The sequence below is a fragment of the Oncorhynchus tshawytscha genome, linkage group LG10 (genome assembly GCF_018296145.1).
Source record: "Oncorhynchus tshawytscha isolate Ot180627B linkage group LG10, Otsh_v2.0, whole genome shotgun sequence".
Classification (NCBI taxonomy): Eukaryota; Metazoa; Chordata; class Actinopteri; order Salmoniformes; family Salmonidae; genus Oncorhynchus; species Oncorhynchus tshawytscha.
Genome location: NC_056438.1, coordinates 23,747,518 through 23,768,153, shown reverse-complemented (window position 1 = coordinate 23,768,153; position 20,636 = coordinate 23,747,518). Strand labels below are relative to the sequence as shown.

General features: G+C 41.5%; 1 protein-coding gene across 31 annotated transcripts in view; it reads right to left on the bottom strand.

Annotated features, from left to right (window-relative positions):
* LOC112259973 (receptor-type tyrosine-protein phosphatase delta) overlaps positions 1-20,636 on the bottom strand; it is a 600,208-nt gene that overhangs the window by 361,750 nt on the left and 217,822 nt on the right. For all 31 annotated transcript variants that reach the window (XM_024434700.2, XM_042328371.1, XM_042328363.1 and 28 more), the window contains exons 5-6: positions 16,331-16,405; positions 8,044-8,155 (exon numbers count right to left, since the gene is read on the bottom strand). The gene's annotated coding sequence lies outside the window, so the exon portion shown is untranslated. The remainder of the gene's footprint in view (positions 1-8,043; positions 8,156-16,330; positions 16,406-20,636) is intronic.

The following is a 20,636-nucleotide window of genomic DNA, read 5'->3' as shown; positions in this document are numbered from 1 at the left end:
ACTGTTTCCTGTCCACTGAAGGTTTAGCTAGCAAAGCTCTACAGTCACTGTTTCCTGTCACCTGAAATTTTGGCTAGCAAAGCTCTACAGTCACTGTTTCCTGTCCACTGAAGGTTTAGCTAGCAAAGCTCTACAGTCAGTTTCCTGTCCACTAAAGGTTTAGCTAGCAAAGCTCTACAGTCACTGTTTCCTGTCCACTAAAGGTTTAGCTAGCAAAGCTCTACAGCCACTGTTTCCTGTCCACTGAAGGTTTAGCTAGCAAAGCTCTACAGTCACTGTTTCCTGTCCATTTGATGGTTTAGCTAGCAAAGCTCTACAGTCACTGTTTCCTGTCCACTAAAGGTTTAGCTAGCAAAGCTCTACAGTCACTGTTTCCTGTCCACTAAAGGTTTAGCTAGCAAAGCTCTACAGCCACTGTTTCCTGTCCACTGAAGGTTTAGCTAGCAAAGCTCTACAGCCACTGTTTCCTGTCCATTTGATGGTTTAGCTAGCAAAGCTCTACAGTCACTGTTTCCTGTCCACTGAAGGTTTAGCTAGCAAAGCTCTACAATCACTGTTTCCAGTCCACTGAAGGTTTAGCTAGCAAAGCTCTACAGTCACAGTTTCCTGTCCACTGAAGGTTTAGCTAGCAAAGCTCTACAGTCAGTTTCCTGTCCACTAAAGGTTTAGCTAGCAAAGCTCTACAGTCACTGTTTCCTGTCCACTAAAGGTTTAACTAGCAAAGCTCTACAATCACTGTTTCCTGTCCACTAAAGGTTTAGCTAGCAAAGCTCTACAGTCACTGTTTCCTGTCCACTAAAGGTTTAGCTAGCAAAGCTCTACGGTCACTGTTTCCTGTCCACTGAAGGTTTAGCTAGCAAAGCTCTACCCTCACTGTTTCCTGTCCATTGATGGTTTAGCTAGCAAAGCTCTACAGTCACTGTTTCCTGTCCACTGAAGGTTTAGCAGGCAAAGCTCTACAGTCACTGTTTCCTGTCCACTGACAGTTTAGCTAGCAAAGCTCTACAGTCAGTTTCCTGTCCACTAAAGGTTTAGCTAGCAAAGCTCTACAGTCACTGTTTCCTGTCCATTGATGGTTTAGCTAGCAAAGCTCTACAGTTACTGTTTCCTGTCCACTAAAGGTTTAGCTAGCAAAGCTCTACAGTCACTGTTTCCTGTCCACTAAAGGTTTAGCTAGCAAAGCTCTACAGTCACTGTTTCCTGTCCACTGAAGGTTTAGCTAGCAAAGCTCTACAGTCACTGTTTCCTGTCCACTGAAGGTTTAGCTAGCAAAGCTCTCACCCCACTGAACTGTTTCCTGTCCACTGAAGGTTTAGCTAGCAAAGCTCTACAGTCACTGTTTCCTGTCCACTGAAGGTTTAGCTAGCAAAGCTCTACAGTCACTGTTTCCTGTCCACTAAAGGTTTAGCTAGCAAAGCTCTACAGTCACTGTTTCCTGTCCACTAAAGGTTTAGCTAGCAAAGCTCTACAGTCACTGTTTCCTGTCCACTGAAGGTTTAGCTAGCAAAGCTCTACAGTCACTGTTTCCTGTCCACTGAAGGTTTAGCTAGCAAAGCTCTACCCGAACTGTTTCCTGTCCACTGAAGGTTTAGCTAGCAAAGCTCTACAGTCACTGTTTCCTGTCCACTGAAGGTTTAGCTAGCAAAGCTCTACAGTCACTGTTTCCTGTCCACTGAAGGTTTAGCTAGCAAAGCTCTACCCGAACTGTTTCCTGTCCACTGAAGGTTTAGCTAGCAAAGCTCTACAGTCACTGTTTCCTGTCCACTGAAGGTTTAGCTAGCAAAGCTCTACAGTCACTGTTTCCTGTCCACTGAAGGTTTAGCTAGCAAAGCTCTACAGTCAGTTTCCTGTCCACTGATGGTTTAGCTAGCAAAGCTCTACAGTCACTGTTTCCTGTCCATTGATGGTTTAGCTAGCAAAGCTCTACAATCACTGTTTCCTGTCCACTGAAGGTTTAGCAGGCAAAGCTCTACAATCACTGTTTCCTGTCCACTGAAGGTTTAGCTAGCAAAGCTCTACAATCACTGTTTCCTGTCCACTGAAGGTTTAGCTAGCAAAGCTCTACAATCACTGTTTCCTGTCCACTGAAGGTTTAGCTAGCAAAGCTCTACAGTCACTGTTCCCTGTCCACTGAAGGGTTAGCTAGCAAAGCTCTACAAACACTGTTCCTGTCTATTGAAGACTTAGCTAGCAAAGTCAGAAACTCACCTTGGAACAAAACACCATCTGACACAAACCGGTGTTGATCCATTGTCCAAACCATATCTGTCTTTTCCAACAGGCAGTTTTTAAAATACATTATTAACTGCAGGGGATTATGCTATTTGCTAATTCACAGAAGCCGCTGACCTGTCATTTTATTTCAGTGTGCACTGTACCAAATAAAGTCATTTTCAATTTAGATGCATATTTTGATCTTCTTTGAACACATTAGTAAAATCTGATTTATCAAATAAGACTTAGATGCTTCATTGCTTCACATAATACACAGCTTATGCCAGAAAAAATATGAAGATGGGCTGTGGGATGCACATACAATTTCTTGGTGAACAACCAAATCATGGCTTCTTCAGAAGTACTGACTCAAGACAATCCCTAGCATCCAGACTATGGCCAGGAGTTTTACCTTCCAGTGACATAACCAGAAACAACTCGTACCTTACACTAACGCCTAATAACATGCCAAATGTTACTGCTTACACATTATTCTTGGTTTTCTATTCCTGATAAAAATACACTGACAAAAGTTGACATTTTCAGTAAAGGCTAAATAAAATGTGTACGGTTGCCTACCGTTACCATCTTCAAACTGAACGTTACTTAATCATTTAGGCAAATAAATATTTATTTCACAGCAGCCTGCACAGTAATACAAAACATTACACATTAAGTTGATTGTAATGTGATATTCAGTTAAATAGAAAAGAGAAGACACCAAGGCCTGTATTCACAAAGCACATCAGAGTAGCGTGCTGATCTAGGATCAGGACCCATCTCTTATTCATTATGATTTAAAAGGACAAACTGATCCTAGATCAGAACTCATACTCTACGACACATTGTGAATATGGCCCCAATTCAGTGATGTTTATTATTTTGACTTTGAGATGCAGAATGAAAACCCACATCAAACAACACTGGGGAAAAAAAATGTCCATGTCACTGTGTCCTTCAATAAACAAGGAGAACACACACACACACACAAATACATGTGCCTATACACACATGCACAAATGAGTGCACACACTGACACACACACACACACACTTGCAGAGACACAAACACACAGATATGCAAAAACATACACACACACACACACACACAAATACACACACACACACAAATACACACAAACACACACACACACAAATGCCTGACTACTTTTCAGAAAGCTACTGTCCCTATCTTTTTGTCAAAAAGGAGTCAGAGAAAAACAAAACTATTTTAAGAAGCAGGAATAATGTTAACTCAGTCAGCTATGTCATGTAATGTCATCAATAATTTAGCGCTTCCAAATCCACAGGAGGATAGGACATGGTGTTGGGGAAAAACTAACTCTGCAAGATTTGTTTTTAGGTAATGTCTTTAGACACCCATTTCATAATCATGATTCTACTAAAGTTAAAGTTGTTGAGAATATTGTTAGTCTTAAAACTAAACTCAACTCCAGTGTATGTGTATGTGTTCATGCCAGCCTATCTGCCTATCTGTCTATCTGCTTGTCTGCCTGTCTGTCTGCTTGCCTATATGTCTGTCTGCTTGTCTGTATGTATGCATGTCTGTCTGCCTGCCTGTATGTCTATCTGCCTGCTTGTTTGCCTGCCTGTCTGTCTGCTTGTCTGTCTGCCTGCCTGTCTGTCTGTCTGTCTGTCGGTCTATTACCCAAAGTGTATATCTTTGTGTGTTTGTGTTTATATGCTGGCTTTATACCTCTGTCATGACTTTGGCCTGGGGGGTTGGCTTATGACAGTCATAAATACCTCTTCCCCCCTTTTTCCTCTCTCTACCCTACTGATGTTACATTTGCAAACCCCTTGGTTAACATAGAGATTCTGGGAACATCATAAGGTGGGGGGAAATGAACTATATTCTGGTAATCCGACCAATTGAACATATGCAGTAGTACTTAATGAATATGATGTCAATTCGGTTGTCATCTGAGACATTCTCATCAATGATAAGATGACATAAACTCTACAGTGTAAAGTCTACACATCAGAGTTATCGGATTCACATGGAATTGTTGTTCAATTTAAATGTTTGAAATATGAAATTATTCGTGACGGGATGAAATGTGATTTTAGCTTTTAAATGTGAGAATTGGGTTTTCATGAGTGAATTTGGCCCGACTCAGTGGCCCGCCCACGTGAAGAGACGTAGGTTAGAAAGTATGAAACACACCCCTTTTCTCCCTTCCTATATAAAGCCACATCCGAGGATGTGAGGACGACGGTCCAATGTCAGAATGGTTCAGATAATAACTACAGAACGAAGCCAACATCAGCGTGAGCTTTGGTTGTGAATGGTATGAACTTTGAACTCTTATTCACTCCAGAAGTGATACCTCCTAGCCGTTGAGTTAGCAACAGCAACTGCAAACGCAGGTTAGGAAGGAACAGACAGAGTATCCCGTCTACCACACAACGACGTAACTACAACGTATCCAATTTACCAGCAGATACATTCTTCAAAGGGCGTTTGGGCAACAAGGCCTTCCATCTACCACCAACCTACTGAAGCGCAGCTCAGAGTAAATCTTTATTGCATTTTCCTTTTCCAAATGGGCGGTAATTTAGAATGCATAAGATATTGTATTTACGATAGCACAGATTCGCCCTTTGTTCCTCAGTCTTCCCGCTTTTTCACTCAAACCCAGCCCCTTTTCTTTTGTGTAACAAGCTGTCATATCTGTTCTGCCCACTAGGGACATTTTCCTTTATGACGTAATTTGTAATCAAGTTATGATTAAGTATGTGTATGTGTAATTCTGAGTGATTAGTTAGGTATTTAGTAAATAAATAATTAAACCCAATGTTGTATTGCTGATTCAACTTGTTAGCCAGGGTTCGTGAAGATAACCAAGAATTTACCATCAGGCATTTTCAGATGAGACTGAATTAAGGTGACGATTAATATTGACTGCTATTGATGTTAAATATTACTAGGTCTTTAAGAGTTTATTCTGTAGATAACAGCTCTATAAATATTATTTTGTGGTGCCCTGACTCTCTAGTTAATTACATTTACATGATTAGCTCAATCAGGTAATATTAATTACGGATAAATTATTTTATAGAATAGCATGTCATATCACTTAATCCGGCATAGCCAAAGACACGACACCTCCATGTTCCCAAGCCGCTGTTTGGTGCAGAGTGGAACAGTAAAGCTAGGGGGAAGATAGCTCTCAGAAGCTTACATAAAGCCACTGGACTTTGTAATAATTCATGGAGCAAAAAACCTCTCCGCCTGCAATATTTATACCTACCTGAATGTGTTCTGTGACTGGGAGCCCTGTCACTGTATCAGGCCAGCTGAGGGGAAACTTTCACTTTCTTTCAGAGGACAGGTTTCACCTAAAGGGCCTGTGGCAGTGAGATAGATATTTCCCATAATGCATCAGTCTGTATAATAATAATAATAAATGTATTTTATACAGCACTTTTATATAGGGCTTTTCCTGACAAACAAGAATCTCAGTCACTTTGAACAGAAAAAAATATTCAGGGATCGGCCAGTTCATGGTTGGTGGTCTTCCACAGCTTCTAGTTATGCTAATATTGATGTAGATTTAAAATGGCCCTATTGAGGTCCAGGGGCATCATACACACATTATTTTAGAGGGGGCACCAGGTACATGAGGATGGAGGGGATGGGTAATTTGGGGAATTTAGCATTTTTTCAAAAACCTGAAATAGCTTTTTCTTTTATATATATGCAGTGCCTTAGACTGCTGCGCCACTCGGGAGCCCAGTTCAAGAAACAGAGTTAAGAGAACATTTACTAAATAAGCTAATTTAATAAAAATTAATAAAAATAACACAAGCAAATGACATGACAATAATGAGGCTATATACAGGGGGTACAGGTGCAGAGTGAATGTGTGGGGGTACAGGTTAGTTGAGGTAATTTGTACATGTAGGTAGGGGTAAAATGACTATGCATAGATAATACACAGCGAGTAGTAGCAGAGTCAATGTAAATAGTCCGGGTGGCATTTGATTAATTGTTCAGCAGTCTTATGGCTTGGGGTAGAAGCTGTTAATTAAGGAGCCTTTTGGTCCTAGACTTGGTGCTCCGGTACCGCTTGCCATGTGGTAGCAGAGAGAACAGTCTATAACTTGGGTGACTTGAGTCTTTGACACCACTTAGTATATACTGTAGGTCCTGGATGGCAGGAAACCTTGCCCCAACGATGTACTGGGCAATACGCACTATCCTCTGTAGCGCCTTGTGGTCGGATGCCGAGCAGTTGCCATACCAGGTGATGATGCAACCGGTCAGGATTCTCTCAATGGTGCAGCTGTAGAACTTTTTGAGGATGTAGAGACCATTGCCAAACTTATTTAGTATCATGAGGGGGGAAAGGTGTTGTCGTTCCCTCTTCATGACTGTCTTGGTATGTTTGGACTATGATAGTTAGTTGGTGAAGTGGACACCAAGGAACGTGAAACTTTCGACCCGCGCCACTACAGCCCCGTCGATGTTCATTTCCAGCTCCTTTGTTTTGCTCACATTGAGGGATAGGTTGTTGTCCTGGCATCAAACTGTGAGGTCTCTGACCTTCTCCCTATAGGCTCTCTCATCGTTGTCAGTGATCACTGTTGTGTCATCAGCAAACTTAATGATGGTGTTGGAGTCTTGCTGGCCACGCAGTCGTGGGTGAACAGGGAGTACAGGAGGGGACTAAGCACGCACCCCAGAGGGGACCCAGTGTTGAGGATCAGTGTGACAAATGTGTTTTTGCCTACCCTTACCACCTGGGGGCAGCCCGTCAGGAGGTCCAGGATCCAGTTGCAGAGGGGTGTTTACTCCCAGGGTCCTTAGCTTAGTGATAAGCTTTGTAGACACTATGGTGTTGAGCTGAGCTGAGCTGTAGTCAATGAACAACATTCTCACATAGGTGTTCCATTTGTCCAGGTGGGAAAGGGCAGTGTGGAGTGCGATTGAGGTTGCGTCATCTGTGGATCTGTTGGGGCGGTATGCGAATTGGAGTGGGTCTAGTGTTTCCGGCATGATGGTGTTGATGTCAGCCATGACCAGCCGTTCAAAGCACTTCATGGCTACCGACCTGAGTTCTACGGTACAGGTTACCTTTGCTTTCCTTGGCACAGGGACTATGGTGGACTGTTTGAAACATGTAGGTATTACAGACTCGGTTAGGGAGAGGTTGAAAATGTCAGTGAGGACACTTGCCAGTTGGTCCGGGCATGCTTTGAGTACACATTCTGGTAATCCGTCTGGCCCTGCAGCTTTGTGAATGTTAACTTGTTTGAAGGTGATCACATCAGCTATGCCCATCTGCATACTGTATCAAGTATGGGTAAGGCAAAATCAAATAAAATGTTACTTGTCACATGCACCAAATACAACAGGTGTAGTAGACCTTACTGTGAAATTCTTACTGACGAGCATTACACCACAGTGCTGTATACGCTGAAATGGTACCTTTCAAAATACAAGTTTTTACCCAAAGGACTTCCGTGGAAAATGTGTTAAATCACTGTCTGATATAATAAGTCTATGTATTGTATCGAGGAATCATTTGGTCGTGTTCAGAGCTTGGTGAGCGGTTTTCCAAAATTGTTATATTTTTTAACAAAGCAGAGTTTAAGTCATTTCCTACTTCCTACTTATAGGGCTATAAATACTGTTGAGATTCCTTTCTAAACATTTGTCGGCGTTGATTTCTTCTCATACTGTCCTAAATGATTTTGTTTATGGTGCTTTCCCACTGAGGAAGTTGCTCTTTCATGATGCACTGCAGAAGGGCAGAAGATTTGATTGTGCCAGAGATATAGTGAATGTGGGCCCTGAACTCACCCAGAACTGAGGCTCCTCTGTTCCACTCATGCAGATGCCAACATTCTGCCTGATGCCCAAGCTTCGCTCTCACCAACAACACCTGTCTGACCAATACCCCCAATGCCCCCACCTAGGAGAGGAGATGGAGAGAGAAAGGGAGAGAGAGAGCATGTAATAAACTGTGCAGTGCATAATCTGATCATTCACTGATTAAACAACTAAAGTGAAAACCAGTAAACACTGCAGACCTCTAGGACTAAAATTGTGCAACTCCACTCTAAACAAACTAGTTGAATTGACCAGGGATGACAGAAAAACCTATTTAACATTACAGAGCAATGGATAGGTCTAAGATGTTGAATTCACATGGATATTAATAAAATATTGATAAAGCATGATTGAGCTATTCACCGCATTTGATTATGACTCTCATGAGATTTAATTCAAACAGATCCAAATTTGAAATGTTTTGGACTGTGACGGTGTGCCTGTGAGCTATCACGTCGGACATTTCACTCCATTTCTCCCCTCACCAACGTTGTTTGCTAAAAACATAGTTGATTAGTCTTGCTAACCTAATTAAGCTATGCTATCGCTAGTCCCTTCACAAAATGGTGGATTGTATCATGTCAAAGAACAAACACCAGAGTCTAGCTATCAGATCAGTCTTTAAGAAATGTTTCGGTTCATATTTGTCTTTCATTAGTTTCAAAACATTTTCTACTTACCACCACTTTGAACTGGCTCCTAAGTGAGTGCTCACTGATTAGGGTTGTTGCTTTAGCCACGGGTTGCCTCTTGTATTTGGTTTCTCAGGTTAAAGTGGGGTTTGCATTGTTTATTTTAATGTTTAAGCACTAATGTGTGTCTTTGTTATCATTAACTTGTAAAGTATTGGGCATTCAGGTGTGAATTGTGCAACAGTATTGCATATGAAGGGTTATTTCACATACACCTGGTCTACTGTAAATAAATACACCTGGTCTACTGTAAATACATACACCTGGTCTACTGAAATTAAATAACCTGATCTACTGTAAATACATACACCTGGTCTACTGTAAATACATACACCTGGTCTACTGAAATTAAATAACCTGATCTACTGTAAGTAATTTCACCTGGTCTACTGTAAATACATACACCTGGTCTACTGTAAATAAATACACCCGGTCTACTGAAATTAAATAACCTGATCTACTGTAAATACATACACCTGGTCTACTGTAAATAGATACACCTGACCTGATGTCTCTATCTCAACAGGCTGCTATAGTAAGTGTATTTCCAAACCTCTCTTAAAAGAAAGCGATTGGAGTATAGTTTCAGGATTGTATTAACACATCCAAAGCCCAATCATTTTAATTATGTTTTTATTGCTAGGTATTACTGCGCTGTTGGAGCTAGAAACACACGTACTTCGCTTTATCACCGATAGACTTTGATTTGAAATCTTGCTTGGCATCACAATGCTTTCCTTCATGTGTTTAAATCCAAGACCAAATCTGACATGTTTCAGACTGTAATATATGCATATTTTCATTTATCTTCACTTTTCTAAGCAGGTAATGGGTGTGTAATATCACAGCATCAGTGTTAGAGTAGGGTGTGTCTCAGGGAGAGAGGGGAGCAGAGGGAAGCAGAATCTGCCAGTTTGGGCAGGAGGCCTGTGCCGGCAGGGCTCCCCATCGCCGGGGGTGGGGGCAAAGAGTGATGGTGCTCACTGTCGTGTCGGTCACATAACCCCTGGGGTAAGAGTCCCCTCGAGCTGCGTAAGAAATAATCTCATTCGGGCTGGATGGCAAGCTCCCTCCAAACATTCAAACACGTGTGCAAAGATATGTGCAAGCACACACACACTCACACAGTCGCTCACATTCTCTCAAAACCATAAGTCAGTTATCATAACCTTTGTTTTGTAAAGATGCATTTTGCTGTGACTCTTAGCTGTCTGCTAACATGAACTCAAACTATAGTTCACTAGCAGAAGTTGGTAGTCATAAAATGTGTGGATTTGTGCCACTTCAACTTAAGTGATACCAAAATACTCTGAGGAACCAGACAGCTATGTCACAAAGTTAGAAGTTTTAAAAGCTCAAATAGAATGTTCTGGCAGGTAATTATATTGTAAACGTGTTAATGGCTGTCTTTAAAAGTACTCAGCCACTCATGCATAAGAGGCCTACTGCACAGTATCAGTACATGACACTGTAGTTTTGCCACTGTCAACTACTTAGCAATGAAGTCCATGGCCCCTTTGTGTTTTCCTAACCCGTGTCTTTACTTTACGGCAGCAGCATTTGTAAATGTCACCTTTCGTTTGGATCACCTAGCAACCTGTGCTGAGAGAGAGTAGCTTTTAAACCACATCACACTGAAGACACTGAAACACCCATCTGTGGAGTGAAATGTGCTGTAATGTGTCTAACGCCCGATAGCTCTTAGTCCATCTACTTAACACCAGGTGAAGCAGAATCTATTATAGACTGCAAGAGAACTGCATAAGAACCGTTAAGAAATACAAGTGCAGCAAGAGTCAGCTAGAAAATAGGATACCTCGTCAGTTGCACAACGGAATGCATTCAACTGAAATGTGTCTTCCGCATTTAACCCAACCCCTCTGAATCAGAGAGGTGCGGGGGGCTGCCTTAATCGACATCATTGGCTTCCGTGGAGCAGTTGTTGATGGGGGTTAACTGCCTTGCTCAAGGGCACACCGGCAGATATTTCCCCCCTTGCCTTGTAACGGCTGTTGGTGGAAGAAGGTGAGGACCAAAGCGCAGCATGGTACATGTTCGTCATTTTAATGGTAAAGCTGAACACTATACAACAAGCAACAAAAGCACATACGAAACAGCTCCGTCAGGTGCAAAACACACTAAACAGAAATTAACTACCCACAACCCACAGGTGGGAAAAGGCTACCTAAGTATGGTTCTCAATCAGAGACAACGATAGACAGGCTGCCTCTGACTGAGAACCACACCCAGCCAAACACACAAAAAAGAAAACATAAAACCTAGAATGCCCACCCCAAATCACGCCCTGACCAAACCAAAATAGAGACATAAAAGGATCTCTAAGGTCAGGGCGTGACATGCCTGCTCAAGGATTCGAACCAGCAGCCTTTTTGTTACTGGTCAAATGCTCATAACCGCTAGGCAACCTGCTATCTCCCCTGAGTGAAAAAGCAAGGTGTTATGGAAAAAATAAAAAAGTTACTACAAATGCTACATTATAAGGGCTCAGACACACCAATAGCGTTTGCTGGCCGATGGGCGAGAGTACTTAGCACCTCTGAACAGAGTGCCGGCTGTAATTCGCGAACCGAGTGTGTGCCAAAGTTCCTGAGCATGTCTTTAAGTAAGTCATTGCCCACATTACCATAAATTAGTCAACCACGCTCCTTTTCTCATCTCAACAGTACCTCCAGTATGTTGTTGTTTTTCCTTTAACACTACTACCTCAATGAAATATAATTATTGAATAATTATCCCACTCTGGAGGTTTTCCAACACACCTTCAGTCACTGTATGTGCAAATACACGCCAACACAAGCTACCTTTTATTTTGTTAAACAGCGGTATTTCTTTTGAGTTCGTGCCTCTGAAGAGAAAATAAACTCCCAAAACAAGGATAGCCTATCCATGTAACCTCTAAGCAATTCCATACATGTGGACATTATTAACAACACGCTAATAAGATATGATGTAAAAAAAAAACTACATGTCATCAAATACAATATATTGTATACTTTTGGCAAATGGCCATGGATAGGATTGTTTTTTGATGAAAGCATATTGTACATGGGATGTTGGAATTTGGATCATGGTGTGTTTTGAATGGCCTATTTACACAGAAGTACTTGAATAGTAGAGTTGTTTGCTCCCCGATGACCTAAAGTGAATACAAAGTATGAGTGTACTCATAAACATGGGCTATGGTAATAGATAATATACTGCTCAAAAAAGTGTTAATGAAGTTGTTAACCATGTGGGGAAAATGCATGAGAAAGCTTACAGTACAGTATGTGCTTACTTATAACATGGCATTTGCTTTATGACCCTCCGCCATAGGGATGCTACTGGTGTCTGTTCTTGCAGCGACATGATCATTTGTGCTCATCTCTTCCGTGTTTTCTTTTGTTTAAAGTGTTTTAAAGTTGCGAACTACCTCAACCAACCAACTTTTTAGAGGTATTAAATCGGATAAATAATAATGAGGCAAATAGCAGTACATTGGCTGTAACTTCTTATCTTTTTTTTTTGTGAAACGCACCAAACAAGCTGTCGATCTAAACCTCAATGGATACAGTGAGCCACAACCGTGGATATCATATGCAAGACATGTCCTGTTTAATCTCCGACCCTTTGCCTCAAGTCTACACTGCAATGGAATACCACAACTAATACAATCAACATGTTCTCAAGTAAAGGCATCTAAGGAAACAGGGCAGTAGAGGAGGAATTCGGAATCGGATTCAAAAACAGAACACCTCTTCCATCTATTGCGCATGGCAATGTCCAAAGCATAAGGAATAAGACTGATGAGCTATGGGCTTGTACCCAATATATCTCAGAGTACCGACAATCCTGCTTGATCTGTCTATCTGAGACCTGGCTTACGGAACAGGATCCCGACTCTGTTGTGGAGCTGCATGGCTACACAATTGTTAGAATGGACCGAAACATCAACTCTGGAAAGAGAAAAGGTGGTGGATTTTGTGCTTTCATCAACGAGAAATATTGCAAACCTGCCCATATTACAACTAAGCACCAGATCTGTACAAAATACATTAAACTTCTTGCTCTTAACCTACTTGCCACGGGAAATGAATCAGGTCCAACTATTTATTGTTTACATAGCCCCCTCCACTGACACCCAAACAGCTGCTGTCTTGATTCATGACCTTGTATCCCAGGCTGAGACAGAGTCATCTGAAGCAGTAAAGCTAATTACAGAAGAGACTTCAACATGTGCAATCTATCTGAACATTTACCATCATATCAGCATGTCCTACCCGAAATTAAACCTGTCTGGACCTGGGTTATGGTAACATTTTCCAAGGTACTGCCCAATCTTGGGGGTTCGGATCATAACATGGTTCAAGCTCATCCCAGTATACAAAATGCGTCTGCAGCGAGAGAAGGTTAAAAAGGTGGAGATTAAAAGACGGAATCCTGAAGCTACTGAAGCCCTCAAGGACTGTTTTGAGTCCACTGACTGGGCTGCCCTGACAGACAGCACCCATGACCTGGAAGAGGCAGCAGATACCGTCTCTGAGTACATCCGTTTATGTGAGGATCTCGTTATTCCCAAAAAGAAACTCCATATCTTCCCCAATAATAAACCGTGGGTAACCTGGGAATTAAAAGAGCTCCTCAACCAGAAAAAAAGAGTGTTTAAATCAAGTGGCAGTAAAGGAAAAATATGAAATACTCAAACCAATTTGCCTACTGTGCCTCCATGGGTGTTGATGACGTGACACTGGTCATGCTGAACAATATCGACGAACATTTAAAAGAGGCAAATTGCCTAGTAAAAATGTTATTAATTTACTTTGGTAGCGCGTTTAATAACACATTCCAACCCCACCTACTGGTGGGTAAGCTGGTGAATGTGGGCGTCAACTCTCTACTGATCTAGTGGATTAATAGTTTCCTCATGAACTGTGCTCAACAAGTGAAGTTTAACACCGCCATCTCTACATCTAGAACGGTGAATACGGGAGCCCCTCAAGGTTGTGTACTTTCACCGATATTGTACTAAAAAAATAAAAATAAGCAAACTGCATATCGTACAAATGTTCTATATATCTCTCCTGCAGAGTGTGCTGTACTTTGGTCTGATATGCGTGTTCAGAAACATGTGAGTGCAAGACCAAGTCAAGCTTCAGCGCTTGATTAAGACGGCAGGAAGGATAATTGGTATAGATCAAGAATCAGCCTCCAACCTGTACACAAAACCCATCTCATCTCTAAAACTTGAAAGCATTTTACAGGACAGTACACATCACTCAAAATTCAGTCACAGCAGCAGCCAGACAAGGGGAAAGAGACTTCTTCAAAATAAAATTAAAACAGATAGATATGGGGACTCTTTTATTCCAACAGCCATTAGGCTGTATAATAGATCGTCTGTTGGTCCCTCAAGTATACGGCATATTGCACTTTCATTTTGAATGTGTAGCTATAGCACTTTGAATGAATTATTTTGGGTCGTTTCTGTGTTTTTAAGCACATGACTAAATTAATTTCCTCATGGTGGGATAATAATGTTGATCTGAATTCTTGCCTCTGATTGGCTTGAAGGGCCGCCTAGAGCATGCATTATTTTCCCTTTATACAATGGGTGGTTCTAATCCTGGATGCTGATTGGTTAAAGCTGCATTCCAACTGGTGTCTATTCCACAAGTTACCACCGGCTATGAAGTTCAAATGCCTATTCACTGTTCCATCTCCCATCTCGCACAATCCACTGTCTCATCAGCCCAACCAGGCAATTTCAAAAATCTCCACTGTAAAAAACCATTGAGACATTATCTCCCCTTTCTTTTAAGCTAGCATTTGGTTTTCAGCAGCAGATACTTGTATAAACCTTGCTATCTGTCTCTCTGACCTTTGCAACGTAGTTTCAGTATTGAAATGTGATCTTCACTGTCCCATTGAGGATTAACTTGTCAGGACGAGACAAATATTTTCTCAGCCAATCGAAATCATGAATCACCATAATTTTTATGGATATATAGAAAGGAATTTCAATAGAAAACAGGTCAAACGAAACAAAATGCAGCTAGTATACTGTTTTTGCAGTTTAAGTTTGAAATGATTGTGTTAGCTGTGTATTGGCTAGCACCTCTGAAAAGTGTCCTCCTCTGAAAAGTGTCCTATGCCAGGAAATCGCACATCACTAGCTCATTATTATGGATGTATGCAACTACTTTGCTGTTATTTTGGCTGCACTGTTTGGCGTGACTGTGTTAGCCGTAGTTGGCTAGCTAGTAAGCAAGGGATAAGAACATTTCCAGCCAGCTTGGCATCGGAACACTTAGAACGAATGACTGGGTCGTGTCCATAGATATTACAGTACATAGAACAAAAAAGACTTCACGACTGGGTTGCGTCTCTGGCAACCTAACCGATAGAATGAACAACCAGTCGGCTTGGGTAGCAACTCTTGATCCTCCTACTCTAGATCCATCCACGGGACTATATCTCTAAAATAACGTTTTTAATGAAATTATGTCAATACATTTTTTTTTAAATATGTTGGTACCCATGTTCTTACATGTTTGAGATGCTTTGAAAGCAAAATCTGAACATTATTGGCAATGTTGAATTCAATTTCATAATGGCAAGCTAGGACTGATGGTTTGGTTTGCTAAGCTAGCAAGTCTGTTTGGTTGCCAAGGCAACTACTGTAGCTATCTTGTAAACTTGCTAGCTACTTCAGTGGATGTTGAACATATTTCTACAGTAGTTGCCTACATTTCTATCAGACGCCATGTGTTCTCTGAAAAAGAATGAATCTCTGTGAAAGGTGAGTGACACGGCTAGCGCGTCGTGGCACACACCTTCCACGTCGTGCATTATTTCACATAAAACGCATAGCCCATTACTGATTATCCCTTACATAATGGTATGTTTACATAGAGTAACCGTACAGTTGAAAAGCCAGTGTAGGTGTGCAGTGTTGGCTGTTGGAGTTGTTGTCTGTCTGAAGGGTAGAGTTTCCAGCTCGCTGTCGAGGAGATACCTCTAGGGAAGGGAATGGCTTGGGACCCTCCAGTGATGACAGGGAGAGACAGCCTGTGTGTGTGTGAGTGTGGGTCAACTAGCTCTCTGCACACACCACCGTAAGCTCTACACAAATAAAACCTGTCCAACTCCACTTCCTCTCTCCCCCGGTAGACATGTGGAGATAGGCCTCCCTTCCATCACCAGTGCGTCTATGGAGACTCTATTGATACTCTATGGAGACTCTATGAAGAGGAACAGCAATAGACCTGCTTCCCCTGGGGGGGGTGCTGCTAGCATGCTTTATCTGTGGTGTTTAGCTAAACTGGTTTGTATGATATACCGTATACAGTACAGCTGTTTAAAAGGCAGCTGTTTTTGAAGTCAATTGGTTGATTCATCTCAGTGATGTGACAATAATCTATAAGACAACCTATAGCTCCTTTATTTCCCCATTTCATTTAGTGACTGGTGTTGATATGGCATCGGTGGAGGGTTGACATTTCAACAAAAGTGCTTAAAGTTTGAACGGGATGAAGAAATGTATCACCGATCTGCATTGCTCTTACCTGTTTGGAACAGTTGATAGCAATGCCGCCTCGGACCGGAAGGAATGAAAGAATCAGAACTCCTCTGGAATTTCCCTGGAAAAGAAGATGAGAGGATGGAATTAGGTTATACCACCAAACGACTGTTAATGTTTTTATTACCCATTTAGAGCCAACCATGTGATGGCAATACATGTGTCAATACGATCATGCAAATCATCTGTGACTTCTGCATGGGGAGGATGTCAAATGTGACACAAATGGGACCATATCCCCTATGGGCCCTGGTCAAAGGTAGTGCACTTTGTAGGGAAAAAGGTGACATTTGAGACGCAACCAAATAATATTGACCAAGTATCACTGAACACTGGAGTTCATTGCTTCACTGATTATACAGAATACCAAGAAATGAAACAATAGTGTTACAAACAAAGCCCCTATGGAAGTTCAGAGAAGCCAGTGGTCGGGCTCAGTGGTTTTCAGATCATGTCCACCCAAAATACACCTACACATATTTATGAAGTGACAGTTTCCTCATTATACAATCACTGACATTTACATTGTTTTCAGACATTGTTTGTTTGTTTGTAAACAAACAATGCCCCCCACCCATCCACCTCTACCTATATCTTTATTTATCTCTCCCCCTCTCTCTCACTCACACGCACACACACACACACACAGTCTCTCCATTCTCAGTCTCATCCTCTCTCTTTTTCTCTTTCCCTCTCTCACCCTCCCTCTCTCTGTCTGTGAGCAGCCTTAATTGATTTGTCTTCAGCTGCATATCGGTCGACAGCTGGGAGATAATGGGGACGTAAAGGAACACAGACGAGCCTCGAAGGACCAGAGAGAGAGCTCCTTCTCACCAACGACACACATTCACACACACAGAATCGCACAAGCTCTCACACGTACAAAACACAAGCTCACACACACATACATCCAACCCTCTCCAAACTCAAAAGGCCGGGGATAATTCAAAGTCTCAGCTCGTACTGTGTCCTTTCGTATTCTACCCACAACCGAGCCTTTGGTTTATTCTTCCACCTCATCACTTAAATATGCAAAATCATCTGTTTACTCTTCGACAGATCAAAGTTTGTCCCACCCTTCATTTTTCCCCCTCAAGAGTTCTAAAAATGATTTCTTTCATTATGCAAGCCAACAAAGAGCGGTGGCATTCTGCTTCTTACACCCGGCATTGGAGCTTGCTGATTAATTAGCTTGTATAATTAGCTTAATGATTTAGAGAAACACAGCTCCAGCCACCCAAGAAGCTATGCTAATGGTCTCCTGTCTACTGGAATTAAAATGCCCATAATGTCAGTACCCAAATAGTCGAGATAAGAACTATGAGTTAGTAGGTAGGTGTTCAGAGAATGTACTATTATTTAAATAAATGTAAATTCGGTAGATCAGCTATGATATTGCAGATAGATTGTAGCTTCCATCAATGTAATTGTCTGAATCATTTCCAAAACCTCATATTTTTTTGTAAATATAATATATATATATATATATATATATAAAATCTCTTTCAAACATATTTTCCTTTGTTATTTCCCCCTAACCCTACCACCCCTCCTCTAATTGGAGTAAACTAATGGACAACAACACTTAGGCTTTTACTTCCAGCTTATACATACTATATATGTTCAGAGAATGTTCGTAATGTGTTGCATCATGTTAGCTGATACTGTAGCAAGGTGATAGCAGATAGGCGCAGTACTGAACATTTCAGTTTTTTCCTTGTGAACATAAACCATCACCAACTCAAGTGTCCATAGAATGACAGTCAGGTGTTCATATTAGGACAGTGCGGTATCCATAGTATGACAGTATGGTGTCCATGGTATGACAGTACAGTGTCCATAGTATGACATTATGGTGTCCATAATATGACAGTACGGTGTCCATATTGGGACAGTATGGTGTCCATAGTATGACAGTATGGTGTCTATATTAGGTCAGCCTCAGAGTCACACAGAGTTTGTATCCCGTACACTAGAGCAGTGGTTCTCGGTCCTGGGGACCCAAAGGGGTTGCACAGTTTTGCTTTTGTCCTAGCACTACACACCTGATTCAAATCAACAACTCCTCTTCAGGCTTTGATGATTTGAATCAGGTGTGTAGTGCTAGGGCAAAAACAAAACTGTGCAACCCCTTTGGGTCCCAAGGACCAGGATTGAGAGCCACTGCACAGGAGTTACAAGTCATGTGACTGAATAAGGAAGTATGTTTTGGAGCTGCTGAAAACAGTGGGGTTTCGCAAACACATCAGGATCAATACAGAGCAGCAGGGGTGTATTCATTAGTGCACAATGTAACAAACTGTAGCAAAGCACTTTGCAATGCAAAACGTTTTGCCTACAAAATTAGATTTTTTGGTCCATTTGGTTGCTCGTGAATACACCCCAGGTGAACAAAGTTGGATAACTGTAAGGGATTTCTTCCATTGACGGAGAGGCGGACCAAAGCGCAGCGTGGTTATTTTGATTCATGTTTTAATAAATTACTTCACATGAACAAACTAACAAACAACGTGAAAACCCAAAACAGCCCTATCTGGTGCAAAACACAGAGACAGGAACAATCACCCACAAACACACAGTGACACCCAGGCTACCTAAGTATGATTCTCAATCAGAGACAACTAATGACACCTGCCTCTGATTGAGAACCATACTAGGCCGAAACATAGAAATACCCAAATCATAGAAAAACAAACATAGACTGCCCACCCAACTCACGCCCTGACCATACTAAAATAATGACAAAACAAAGGAAATAAAGGTCAGAACGTGACAATAACCTCTTAACCTGTCTGTGTAATATTTTTTATTTACTGATAACAGTGGCTAAGTAGGAACATTGCTAGGCCTACTGTATCTATATATACCCCTGATGCAAAATGTACAGAATATATATAGGAACCTGCCAAAATAAAGAAAACACCTGAGTAAATGAGGGATATAAAGTATAATGAAAGCAGGTGCTTCGACACAAGTGTGGTTCCTGAGTTAATTAATCAATTAACATCCCATCATGCTTAGGGTCGTGTGTAGAAATGCCCAGTTGCCCATTATTTTGGATACCATGACTAGAAGAAGAAATCTCAATGACTATGAAAGACGGGTCTTCATTAAAGGAGCATACGGTGGTTAAAGGTGTTTGTTGTGTGTCTAAGTCACGAGATCTCAACCCAATTCAACACTTATTGGAGATTCTAGAGCAGCTCCTGAGGCAGCGTTTTCCACCACCATCAACAAAACAACAAATTATGGAATTCTCATGGAAGAATGGAGTTGCATCCCTCCAATAGAGTTCCAGACACTTGTAGAATCTATGACAAGGCACACTGAATCTGTTCTGGCGGCACATGGTGGCCCAACGCCCTATTAAGACACTTTGTTAGTGTTTCCTCTATCTTGGCAGTTACCTCTATCTGTATATAGACAGAAATCCATGTACATTCATCTTAAAATACAAACAGCTTGACAGCAGACATCAATGGCATACCACACACCCTTCTCCCTAAGACACACACGCAAACACATACAGACACACACACGCAGACACTAGGTATGCGGCAGGCCACACCGAGATTATGTCTACTCCTCTCTTACCGACAGAAGCATCACCATTCCCAACCACACCTGAAACATAAATCCCACATTTATGACCTTCCCATAACTGTAAGTAACACTCAAGCACCAGGATCAGCTCATTAAAGCCACTGGGAGTGGAGAGGGAACGTTGCTCAAGTGCTCATGTGCTAGTACCCCTAAAAGGCAGGTCAAACGAGCGGGGTTGAAAAAACAAAAGCTTGTAAAAACCACTGGCAGGGGACAGAAATGTATTGAACGCTTATACCAGACCTGGGCACAACATTTGAGTATTTTGTAGTTTATTTGAAAACACCAACTTTTCAAATACTCGAGGTAGTCGAATATAGATTATTTAGAGTTTCAATTAAAAGGCAACCATTTTCTTTGATATTCAAATACAGGTCTCAGGTCTCAGTGTTTTGAATACCTCTCAGAAAACCAGGTATTTGAATATATACAAGTTATTTGAAAACAGAAATTAATCTACTCCCTGACGAAGGCCATGCAGCCGAAACGAGTCAGAGTTTTTAAACTTTGTTTCCATTGAACATGACATGTAGATAAAGTCCTTTTAATTAATTATATAAAGAGTTCCTTGGTCCTCCTTTCTTTTTGATGACCAATTTACCCCTTTTACCAAAGAGCACCTTCTGTCTACCAATATCTACAACTGTGTTCCTTAGCAGCGCTTCCCTTCCTACTTTTTCTAAAAATAT